The sequence below is a fragment of the Oncorhynchus tshawytscha genome, linkage group LG03 (genome assembly GCF_018296145.1).
Source record: "Oncorhynchus tshawytscha isolate Ot180627B linkage group LG03, Otsh_v2.0, whole genome shotgun sequence".
Classification (NCBI taxonomy): domain Eukaryota; kingdom Metazoa; phylum Chordata; class Actinopteri; order Salmoniformes; family Salmonidae; genus Oncorhynchus; species Oncorhynchus tshawytscha.
The window spans coordinates 77,912,772-77,924,719 of NC_056431.1; the positions used below are offsets into that span (position 1 = coordinate 77,912,772).

Consider the following 11,948-nt stretch of genomic DNA (forward strand, 5'->3'; position numbering starts at 1 on the left):
TGAGGACAGAGATAACAGAGAGACTATGAGGACAGTGATAACAGAGAGACTATGAGGACAGAGATAACAGAGAGACTATGAGGACAGTGATAACAGAGAGACTATGAGGACAGTGATAACAGAGAGACTATGAGGACAGTGATAACAGAGAGACTATGAGGACAGTGATAACAGAGAGACTATGAGGACAGTGATAACAGAGAGACTATGAGGACAGTGATAACAGAGAGACTATGAGGACAGTGATAACAGAGAGACTATGAGGACAGTGATAACAGAGAGACTATGAGGACAGTGATAACAGAGAGACTGAGAACAGTGATAACAGAGAGACTATGGGGACAGTGATAACAGAGAGACTATGAGGACAGTGATAACAGAGAGACTATGAGGACAGTGATAACAGAGAGACTATGAGGACAGTGATAACAGAGAGACTATGAGGACAGTGATAACAGAGAGACTATGAGGACAGAGATAACAGAGAGACACTGAGGACAGAGATAACAGAGAGACTATGAGGACAGTGATAACAGAGAGACTATGAGGACAGAGATAACAGAGAGACTATGAGGACAGTGATAACAGAGAGACTATGAGGACAGAGATAACAGAGAGACTATGAAACATAGAAGAAGCAGGTTTCCCGGTCAGATTTAGCCTTGACTAAGGAACACATAAAGACGTAGGATATTGTTGAAGGACCATATGATATTGGTCAGACCCACCGAAGAAATTTGCAAAAGGATCCTGGCCTCCAAAGAATTCCTGAAACACTTCCTCAGGACTCCGGAATGTAAAGGTGAATCCTGGGAAGTCTTCTGGAGTGGGATGGCTACTGGAGCCTGGTGGGAGGGAGGGAGAGAAGGGATACATTTTCATTGATTAATATGGACACTACCAATATTGTTGATCAAAAACAGAACAGAATAGATTATGTAATTGTAGACAACTCTATAAAACTTGACATGTGTAAACCCCTGGTTCTATGAGAATACAGTGAGATGTCACTTATGGGATACGTCTTAGGGCAGGGTCACAAGCTCAAAGTATCCAATCACAAAGCATCTGTTGGAGACAGACAGGTCGAGTGGCGAATGAGGTGAACAGCTCTCCTCCATAAACAAAAGAGCCACAATGCCTGCCGATTGGTCATTCACGAACGTACCTCTCTTCTTTTTTACGGGAAACTCGTATTCTCACAGAACCACATGTGTCCCTTATTATGGTGTGTGGCCAATTCCCGTGACGCCTGGTCTCCCGAAACCGGGGTAGTTCTAACAGGAGGACACAAAGTCTTGGTCACTCTTGTGCCATACACGTTCTATCCAAGTAGATGCTGGACATAAACAGTGGAAACGCCCTTCTTTCGAAGAAGTAAATGGAGGCGGGTTGAAAGCATAAACTCTAAGGCGAAACAATTGTAATTGTAAGGGTGTGATAACGCGCCCAGTCCAGGTGCGAAGAGATCTATGGTGGCTAGACATTATGGGCTAAAAAATGTAAACATTTTAAATCTGGGTTTATAAATATCCGGATTCTGTAATCCTCTGTTTTGCTATAGCACGATCAGATCCGATCTGGCTGTTTTTGAGACTTTTTTATTTATTTGTTATTTTTCAGAAAATAATCATATAGGATCATTCTGATCCAGATGTCACAATCTGGCCTTTCTGTGATTTGAACAGGCACGTCGCCATCTACTGGACAGCTTGTGTTACTACTTCTACACTGTCATAGGGAAACAGAGATGAGTAAACTACATGAATAAAGATACCTAGATTTAAAAAAGAATAGAGCCTGCATATCCACTTATAAGTGCGTAGATGCATTTATTTGAGACTTCTCAATATAACAACTGATCACATACCTATACTCCAGTCAATTTAACATAAACCTTTGGGGTGGCAGGTAGCCTAGTGGTTAGAGTGTTGGACTTGGAACCAAAAGGTTGCAAGCTCAAATCCCCTGAGCTGACAAGGTACAAATCTGTGTTCTACCCCTGAACAAGGCTGTTAACCCACTGTTTGACTCACCTTAGTTAAATAAAAAAATCACATGTAAGAAACTGTTCTAAACTTCCTCACATTTCTTGGATTTAGTGCCCTTCATCTTTTCTAAATCCACCCTGAATTCACCCTTCCAGTGCGATCAAGATAATCCAGATTTTCAGCATCAAAACGATCCTATTTACTATCTTTTGAATTTTGAAAAAAATGCAAAAACGTAATTTAATCCTGAGTAAAAGGTCAAATTGGATGAACAAATCCTTACCCATATCTGGAGGATCAGAATCACATATTTCAGTTTAAAAAAATATTTCAGTTATTTATTTATTTTTCAGTTCTAACATTTAATCCGATCTCTGAAATCCGGTAACTTTTGAACAACTGAGCCGAGGGAATGGAATCTCCCCCATATAGGGGATTCCCTCTGGACAAAAAGTTCCACATTCAATACATCTGGGAATTGAGTCGCGCATAGTAAAAGTAGGTATGTTCTGCTCCACAGAATAATCTTAACAGTAAGTCTGTGTCGACACAGAAGAGCGTGTTCCACCCTGGTGGTTGATGTATACCACAACAGTAGTCTGTGTCGACACAGAAGAGCGTGTTCCACCCTGGTGGTTGATGTATACCACAACAGTAAGTCTGTGTCGACACAGAAGAGCGTGTTCCACCCTGGTGGTTGATGTATACCACAACAGTAGTCTGTGTCGACACAGAAGAGCGTGTTCCACCCTGGTGGTTGATGTATACCACAACAGTAGTCTGTGTCGACACAGAAGAGCGTGTTCCACCCTGGTGGTTGATGTATACCACAACAGTAAGTCTGTGTCGACACAGAAGAGCGTGTTCCACCCTGGTGGTTGATGTATACCACAACAGTAAGTCTGTGTCGACACAGAAGAGCGTGTTCCACCCTGGTGGTTGATGTATACCACAACAGTAGTCTGTGTCGACACAGAAGAGCGTGTTCCACCCTGGTGGTTGATGTATACCACAACAGTAAGTCTGTGTCGACACAGAAGAGCGTGTTCCACCCTGGTGGTTGATGTATACCACAACAGTAAGTCTGTGTCGACACAGAAGAGCGTGTTCCACCCTGGTGGTTGATGTATACCACAACAGTAAGTCTGTGTCGACACAGAAGAGCGTGTTCCACCCTGGTGGTTGATGTATACCACAACAGTAAGTCTGTGTCGACACAGAGGAGCGTGTTCCACCCTGGTGGTTGATGTATACCACAACAGTAGTCTGTGTCGACACAGAGGAGCGTGTTCCACCCTGGTGGTTGATGTATACCACAACAGTAAGTCTGTGTCGACACAGAAGAGCGTGTTCCACCCTGGTGGTTGATGTATACCACAACAGTAGTCTGTGTAGACACAGAGGAGCGTGTTCCACCCTGGTGGTTGATGTATACCACAACAGTAGTCTGTGTAGACACAGAGGAGCGTGTTCCACCCTGGTGGTTGATGTATACCACAACAGTAGTCTGTGTCGACACAGAGGAGCGTGTTCCACCCTGGTGGTTGATGTATACCACAACAGTAGTCTGTGTAGACACAGAGGAGCGTGTTCCACCCTGGTGGTTGATGTATACCACAACAGTAGTCTGTGTCGACACAGAAGAGCGTGTTCCACCCTGGTGGTTGATGTATACCACAACAGTAAGTCTGTGTCGACACAGAAGAGCGTGTTCCACCCTGGTGGTTGATATATACCACAACAGTAGTCTGTGTCGACACAGAAGAGCGTGTTCCACCCTGGTGGTTGATATATACCACAACAGTAGTCTGTGTCGACACAGAAGAGCGTGTTCCACCCTGGTGGTTGATGTATACCACAACAGTAGTCTGTGTCGACACAGAAGAGCGTGTTCCACCCTGGTGGTTGATGTATACCACAACAGTAAGTCTGTGTCGACACAGAGGAGCGTGTTCCACCCTGGTGGTTGATGTATACCACAACAGTAGTCTGTGTAGACACAGAAGAGCGTGTTCCACCCTGGTGGTTGATGTATACCACAACAGTAGTCTGTGTCGACACAGAGGAGCGTGTTCCACCCTGGTGGTTGATGTATACCACAACAGTAGTCTGTGTCGACACAGAAGAGCGTGTTCCACCCTGGTGGTTGATGTATACCACAACAGTAGTCTGTGTCGACACAGAGGAGCGTGTTCCACCCTGGTGGTTGATGTATACCACAACAGTAGTCTGTGTCGACACAGAAGAGCGTGTTCCACCCTGGTGGTTGATGTATACCACAACAGTAGTCTGTGTCGACACAGAGGAGCGTGTTCCACCCTGGTGGTTGATGTATACCACAACAGTAGTCTGTGTCGACACAGAGGAGCGTGTTCCACCCTGGTGGTTGATGTATACCACAACAGTAGTCTGTGTCGACACAGAGGAGCGTGTTCCACCCTGGTGGTTGATGTATACCACAACAGTAGTCTGTGTCGACACAGAAGAGCGTGTTCCACCCTGGTGGTTGATGTATACCACAACAGTAGTCTGTGTCGACACAGAGGAGCGTGTTCCACCCTGGTGGTTGATGTATACCACAACAGTAGTCTGTGTCGACACAGAGGAGCGTGTTCCACCCTGGTGGTTGATGTATACCACAACAGTAGTCTGTGTCGACACAGAAGAGCGTGTTCCACCCTGGTGGTTGATATATACCACAACAGTAGTCTGTGTCGACACAGAAGAGCGTGTTCCACCCTGGTGGTTGATGTATACCACAACAGTAGTCTGTGTCGACACAGAAGAGCGTGTTCCACCCTGGTGGTTGATGTATACCACAACAGTAAGTCTGTGTCGACACAGAAGAGCGTGTTCCACCCTGGTGGTTGATGTATACCACAACAGTAGTCTGTGTCGACACAGAGGAGCGTGTTCCACCCTGGTGGTTGATGTATACCACAACAGTAGACACAGAGGAGCGTGTTCCACCCTGGTGGTTGAGTATACCACAACAGCAGTCTGTGTCGACACAGTGAGCGTGTTCCACCCACACAGTAGTCTGTGTTCCACCCTGGTGGTTGATGTATACCACAACAGTAGTCTGTGTCGACACAGAGGAGCGTGTTCCACCCTGGTGGTTGATGTATACCACAACAGTAAGTCTGTGTCGACACAGAGGAGCGTGTTCCACCCTGGTGGTTGATGTATACCACAACAGTAAGTCTGTGTCGACACAGAAGAGCGTGTTCCACCCTGGTGGTTGATGTATACCACAACAGTAGTCTGTGTCGACACAGAGGAGCGTGTTCCACCCTGGTGGTTGATGTATACCACAACAGTCGACACAGAGGAGCGTGTTCCACCCTGGTGGTTGATGTCAGTAGTCTGTGTCGACACAGAGGAGCGTGTTCCACCCTGGTGGTTGATGTATACCACAACAGTAGTCTGTGTCGACACAGAGGAGCGTGTTCCACCCTGGTGGTTGATGTATACCACAACAGTAGTCTGTGTCGACACAGAAGAGAGCGTGTTCCACCCTGGTGGTTGATGTATACCACAACAGTAGTCTGTGTCGACACAGAGGAGCGTGTTCCACCCTGGTGGTTGATGTATACCACAACAGTAGTCTGTGTCGACACAGAGGAGCGTGTTCCACCCTGGTGGTTGATGTATACCACAACAGTAGTCTGTGTCGACACAGAGGAGCGTGTTCCACCCTGGTGGTTGATGTATACCACAACAGTAGTCTGTGTCGACACAGAAGAGCGTGTTCCACCCTGGTGGTTGATGTATACCACAACAGTAGTCTGTGTCGACACAGAGGAGCGTGTTCCACCCTGGTGGTTGATGTATACCACAACAGTAGTCTGTGTCGACACAGAGGAGCGTGTTCCACCCTGGTGGTTGATGTATACCACAACAGTAGTCTGTGTCGACACAGAGGAGCGTGTTCCACCCTGGTGGTTGATGTATACCACAACAGTAGTCTGTGTCGACACAGAAGAGTTCCACCCGTGTTCCACCCTGGTGGTGGTGATGTATACCACAACAGTAGTCTGTGTCGACACAGAGGAGCGTGTTCCACCCTGGTGGTTGATGTATACCACAACAGTAGTCTGTGTCGACACAGAGGAGCGTGTTCCACCCTGGTGGTTGATGTATACCACAACAGTAGTCTGTGTCGACACAGAGGAGCGTGTTCCACCCTGGTGGTTGATGTATACCACAACAGTAGTCTGTGTCGACACAGAGGAGCGTGTTCCACCCTGGTGGTTGATGTATACCACAACAGTAGTCTGTGTCGACACAGAGGAGCGTGTTCCACCCTGGTGGTTGATGTATACCACAACAGTAGTCTGTGTAGACACAGAGGAGCGTGTTCCACCCTGGTGGTTGATGTATACCACAACAGTAGTCTGTGTCGACACAGAAGAGCGTGTTCCACCCTGGTGGTTGATGTATACCACAACAGTAGTCTGTGTCGACACAGAAGAGCGTGTTCCACCCTGGTGGTTGATGTATACCACAACAGTAGTCTGTGTCGACACAGAGGAGCGTGTTCCACCCTGGTGGTTGATGTATACCACAACAGTAGTCTGTGTCGACACAGAGGAGCGTGTTCCACCCTGGTGGTTGATGTATACCACAACAGTAGTCTGTGTCGACACAGAGGAGCGTGTTCCACCCTGGTGGTTGATGTATACCACAACAGTAAGTCTGTGTAGACACAGAGGAGCGTGTTCCACCCTGGTGGTTGATGTATACCACAACAGTAGTCTGTGTCGACACAGAAGAGCGTGTTCCACCCTGGTGGTTGATGTATACCACAACAGTAGTCTGTGTAGACACAGAAGAGCGTGTTCCACCCTGGTGGTTGATGTATACCACAACAGTAGTCTGTGTCGACACAGAAGAGCGTGTTCCACCCTGGTGGTTGATGTATACCACAACAGTAGTCTGTGTCGACACAGAGGAGCGTGTTCCACCCTGGTGGTTGATGTATACCACAACAGTAGTCTGTGTAGACACAGTATACCACAACAGTAGTCTGTGTCGACAAGAGCGTGTTCCACCCTGGTGGTTGATGTATACCACAACAGTAGTCTGTGTCGACACAGAGGAGCGTGTTCCACCCTGGTGGTTGATGTATACCACAACAGTAGTCTGTGTCGACACAGAAGAGCGTGTTCCACCCTGGTGGTTGATGTATACCACAACAGTAGTCTGTGTCGACACAGAGGAGCGTGTTCCACCCTGGTGGTTGATGTATACCACAACAGTAGTCTGTGTCGACACAGAAGAGCGTGTTCCACCCTGGTGGTTGATGTATACCACAACAGTAGTCTGTGTCGACACAGAAGAGCGTGTTCCACCCTGGTGGTTGATGTATACCACAACAGTAGTCTGTGTCGACACAGAGGAGCGTGTTCCACCCTGGTGGTTGATGTATACCACAACAGTAGTCTGTGTCGACACAGAGGAGCGTGTTCCACCCTGGTGGTTGATGTATACCACAACAGTAAGTCTGTGTCGACACAGAGGAGCGTGTTCCACCCTGGTGGTTGATGTATACCACAACAGTAGTCTGTGTCGACACAGAGGAGCGTGTTCCACCCTGGTGGTTGATGTATACCACAACAGTAGTCTGTGTCGACACAGAGGAGCGTGTTCCACCCTGGTGGTTGATGTATACCACAACAGTAGTCTGTGTCGACACAGAAGAGCGTGTTCCACCCTGGTGGTTGATGTATACCACAACAGTAGTCTGTGTCAGTACGACAGAAGAGCGTGTTCCACCCTGGTGGTTGATGTATACCACAACAGTAGTCTGTGTCGACACAGAGGAGCGTGTTCCACCCTGGTGGTTGATGTATACCACAACAGTAGTCTGTGTCGACACAGAAGAGCGTGTTCCACCCTGGTGGTTGATGTATACCACAACAGTAGTCTGTGTCGACACAGAAGAGCGTGTTCCACCCTGGTGGTTGATGTATACCACAACAGTAGTCTGTGTCGACACAGAAGAGCGTGTTCCACCCTGGTGGTTGATGTATACCACAACAGTAGTCTGTGTAGACACAGAGGAGCGTGTTCCACCCTGGTGGTTGATGTATACCACAACAGTAGTCTGTGTCGACACAGAAGAGCGTGTTCCACCCTGGTGGTTGATGTATACCACAACAGTAGTCTGTGTCGACACAGAGGAGCGTGTTCCACCCTGGTGGTTGATGTATACCACAACAGTAGTCTGTGTCGACACAGAGGAGCGTGTTCCACCCTGGTGGTTGATGTATACCACAACAGTAGTCTGTGTCGACACAGAGGAGCGTGTTCCACCCTGGTGGTTGATGTATACCACAACAGTAGTCTGTGTCGACACAGAGGAGCGTGTTCCACCCTGGTGGTTGATGTATACCACAACAGTAGTCTGTGTCGACACAGAGGAGCGTGTTCCAGCGTGTTCCACCCTGGTGGTTGATGTATACCACAACAGTAGTCTGTGTCGACACAGAGGAGCGTGTTCCACCCTGGTGGTTGATGTATACCACAACAGTAGTCTGTGTCGACACAGAGGTCGACACAGAGGTAGCGTGTTCCACCCTGGTGGTTGATGTATACCACAACAGTAGTCTGTGTCGACACAGAGGAGCGTGTTCCACCCTGGTGGTTGATGTATACCACAACAGTAGTCTGTGTCGACACAGAGGAGCGTGTTCCACCCTGGTGGTTGATGTATACCACAACAGTAGTCTGTGTCGACACAGAGGAGCGTGTTCCACCCTGGTGGTTGATGTATACCACAACAGTAGTCTGTGTCGACACAGAGGAGCGTGTTCCACCCTGGTGGTTGATGTATACCACAACAGTCGTATTGTCCGCCCCTGACAAGGAAATTCAAAGGAAAGTGTATCAATGCATTAAACACTGTCAGCAGTTCAAAGGTCATTTATATACGCGTGGCGGAGCTGTGGGGACCACAATCCGTTTATTGCTCTTCTCTCGTGAACTGCGCCCCACCCTCTGAGTGACACATCTGTCGTCACCCCCTTTCCTCAATGACAGGGGGTGAAGAGTGGATGACAGCGGATGACCGGGGGGGATGACAGGGGAAGTGCCTGAAATGAAGATGGAGGGGCTCCTCCAGTGACGAAGAGCTGAGAGACCGTCCTCGGTCACCGCTAGCTGACAGTTGCGCTGCCGTTGGTGTTGGACACAGGCGAAGGGCAGCAACCCAACGCTGAAAGCCTCTCATTCTCAATAGTCCCTGTGGACACGACTGAGACGGTGGATACCATCAACCCCAGCACTCGGAGACACATTGTGAGCATGACGGAGCAGAACAGGGCAAGAGCCATCCAATAGTGTAGCCCAATAAGAGAGAGAATCCAGCTTAACGCCAGGTCTGGTTTGTCTTGAACTCTGTGGTTACGAGGAAAGACGTGTCTCAAAGCGCTTGTTGCTGTGTATGGGAACAACGCAGGTAATTGACTATGTACGCGGAGACTCTTGGTTCTCAGGGGCGGTAGTGCCGTCTCCACACACTTGCTGAACAAACAGGGAGTTGGTGCTAGCCTGAAGGGAACAGCGAACGTATTCGTAGGCTGTCCCTTAAAAGGCAAACCTGAGAAACCTCCTGTTAAAATAAGCATTCTTGCAGGTTGACTGAACTGAACCAGTCGCCTTGATGAATAGAGTGAGAGAGCACGTTGAAAGTAAGCATACGGCTCTGGCTCTCTACCATTAATGGTAATGCTCTGATAGCCCCTTTTTTTCCTGCTCTAGTATGTGAGCCGAATCGCCAATCGCTGTTCAAATGAAAACTCTGTTGAAAACGGTGGTTTCATAGCAGTGAACTGCAGTCTACATCCCTCTGTTACTGTGGACAAGACCCAGCGATGGACATGCGCTTCAAGACTCCAAATAGTCTAATGACTCTCGCTCGCCAGGGGTGCCGGAACACCCTTCTGGTGGCGTTGGAGAAAAGTTACCCCGTTATTTTGTATTTTTTGGGTCTGTGCTCTTGGGAAGCCGCATGGATGCGACAGATACTTATTTTTGTATCTGTCGGAGGTTGAAAGATTTTATATTTGGTATTTGGGGACAGTGATTGGTGGCGACTGAGGGAAGAGCTGGGGGGTTGAGTGAGTCTTCCCTGTGAGCAGATGCATAGAGATGAGTTGCTGAACAAGGGGTTTCAGAAGTATAGAAGTTGCCCCCTCCTTGCTTTGTGGAGGGGTAGACAAAATTGCCACGGTACCTAGGTCTACAGGGTAAGAAGAAGTTTGAGGCTTCACCTTGAAACTTTTGTCGCATGGTAGCGTCAGAAGGCCCAAACAGTTTGTTAGCTGCGATAGCCTTTTCCTTGTCCGAGAGGCTGGGCAAGTTGAGCCCTTTGTGTGGTTAGCTAGCCTTGCAGCTAGCTAGCCAAGTTAGCTAAAGTCTTTGTGGCAAGGGCTAACCAAGGCTCAATAGCTAGCCATGTGGCGTTAGCTGAACTGAGACTGACATTCAGCAGAGTTAACCTCAAGGTCCTACATTCAGCAGAGTTAACCTCAAGGTCCTACATTCAGCAGAGTTAACCTCAAGGTCCTACATTCAGCAGAGTTAACCTCATGGTCCTACATTCAGCAGAGTTAACCTCATGGTCCTACATTCAGCAGAGTTAACCTCATGGTCCTACATTCAGCAGAGTTAACCTCATGGTCCTACATTCAGCAGAGTTAACCTCAAGGTCCTACATTCAGCAGAGTTAACCTCATGGTCCTACATTCAGCAGAGTTAACCTCATGGTCCTACATTCAGCAGAGTTAACCTCAGGTCCTACATTCAGCAGAGTTAACCTCAAGGTCCTACATTCAGCAGAGTTAACCTCATGGTCCTACATTCAGCAGAGTTAACCTCAAGGTCCTACATTCAGCAGAGTTAACCTCAGGTCCTACATTCAGCAGAGTTAACCTCAAGGTCCTACATTCAGCAGAGTTAACCTCATGGTCCTACATTCAGCAGAGTTAACCTCAAGGTCCTACATTCAGCAGAGTTAACCTCAAGGTCCTACATTCAGCAGAGTTAACCTCATGGTCCTACATTCAGCAGAGTTAACCTCATGGTCCTACATTCAGCAGAGTTAACCTCACGGTCCTACATTCAGCAGAGTTAACCTCACGGTTCCTCTGATAATGGTTCAGTAGGAAGACAGGAATCTAGTCTAAGGGGAGTTTTTTTAGTGAACGCAGTCACTTCCGCAAGGAAGACAGGCGAGAATGACCAGTTGGCGAACGAGTGGCTCCCTTTACGGAGGAGAGGGGCTAACCTCATTCGACACTTGACCTGTCTGTCTCCAACAGACGCTGTGTGATACTTGGAGCTTGTGACTCGTCCTAAGGCGTATCCCATAAGGGATACCTCGAAAACGTGTTTTAGACACAGAATCACAAGAGATAGAACAGAGAAGATTCCTTCACCTGTGTTGTTGGGAATTCGGTCTTTGCCATAAGTATCATACGCCTCTCGTTTTCTCCCTGTAAAGATAAGGAGATGTATTCTCACTGTTGTTAAACACGAAGTCCACAGAACAGTGGAGAAGGGGTAATAATGAGGTTAATTATAGGTTTAAACCAGGTTGAGGTTGGTCTTACGGTCTGACAGAACTTCATAGGCCTCAGCCAGCTCCTTAAACTTCCTCTCTGCCTCCTCCTTGTTGTCTGGGTTCTTGTCCGGATGCCATCGCAAAGCCTGTTTCCTGTACCTTCACACACAAACACAGTGACATATTCAATACCACAAGTAACCATTTTCAATAGCTACATTGTTGGCCTATAAAGGAAATAAATAAATATAAATAAATAAATAAAGCAGCGTCTTATTTTGAGAGCAACGTTTGAAGACAAAACTATTCCCTTTTGGAGGGGACAGCAAAACAGAGGACAAGCCTAAAAGACTATAGAAGACTATAGGAAACATACAGTGGGGCATAAA

The 11,948-nt window shown here is 47.7% G+C and overlaps 1 protein-coding gene across 2 annotated transcripts in view; it reads right to left on the reverse strand.

Annotated features, from left to right (window-relative positions):
* Positions 1–11,725, reverse strand: part of LOC112239087 (dnaJ homolog subfamily B member 2-like) — a 35,733-nt gene extending 24,008 nt beyond the window's left edge. For both annotated transcript variants that reach the window (XM_042320036.1, XM_042320035.1), the window contains exons 1-3: positions 11,609–11,725; positions 11,435–11,491; positions 729–845 (exon numbers count right to left, since the gene is read on the reverse strand). The gene's annotated coding sequence lies outside the window, so the exon portion shown is untranslated. The remainder of the gene's footprint in view (positions 1–728; positions 846–11,434; positions 11,492–11,608) is intronic.
* Between the last annotated feature and the right edge of the window lie 223 nt (positions 11,726–11,948).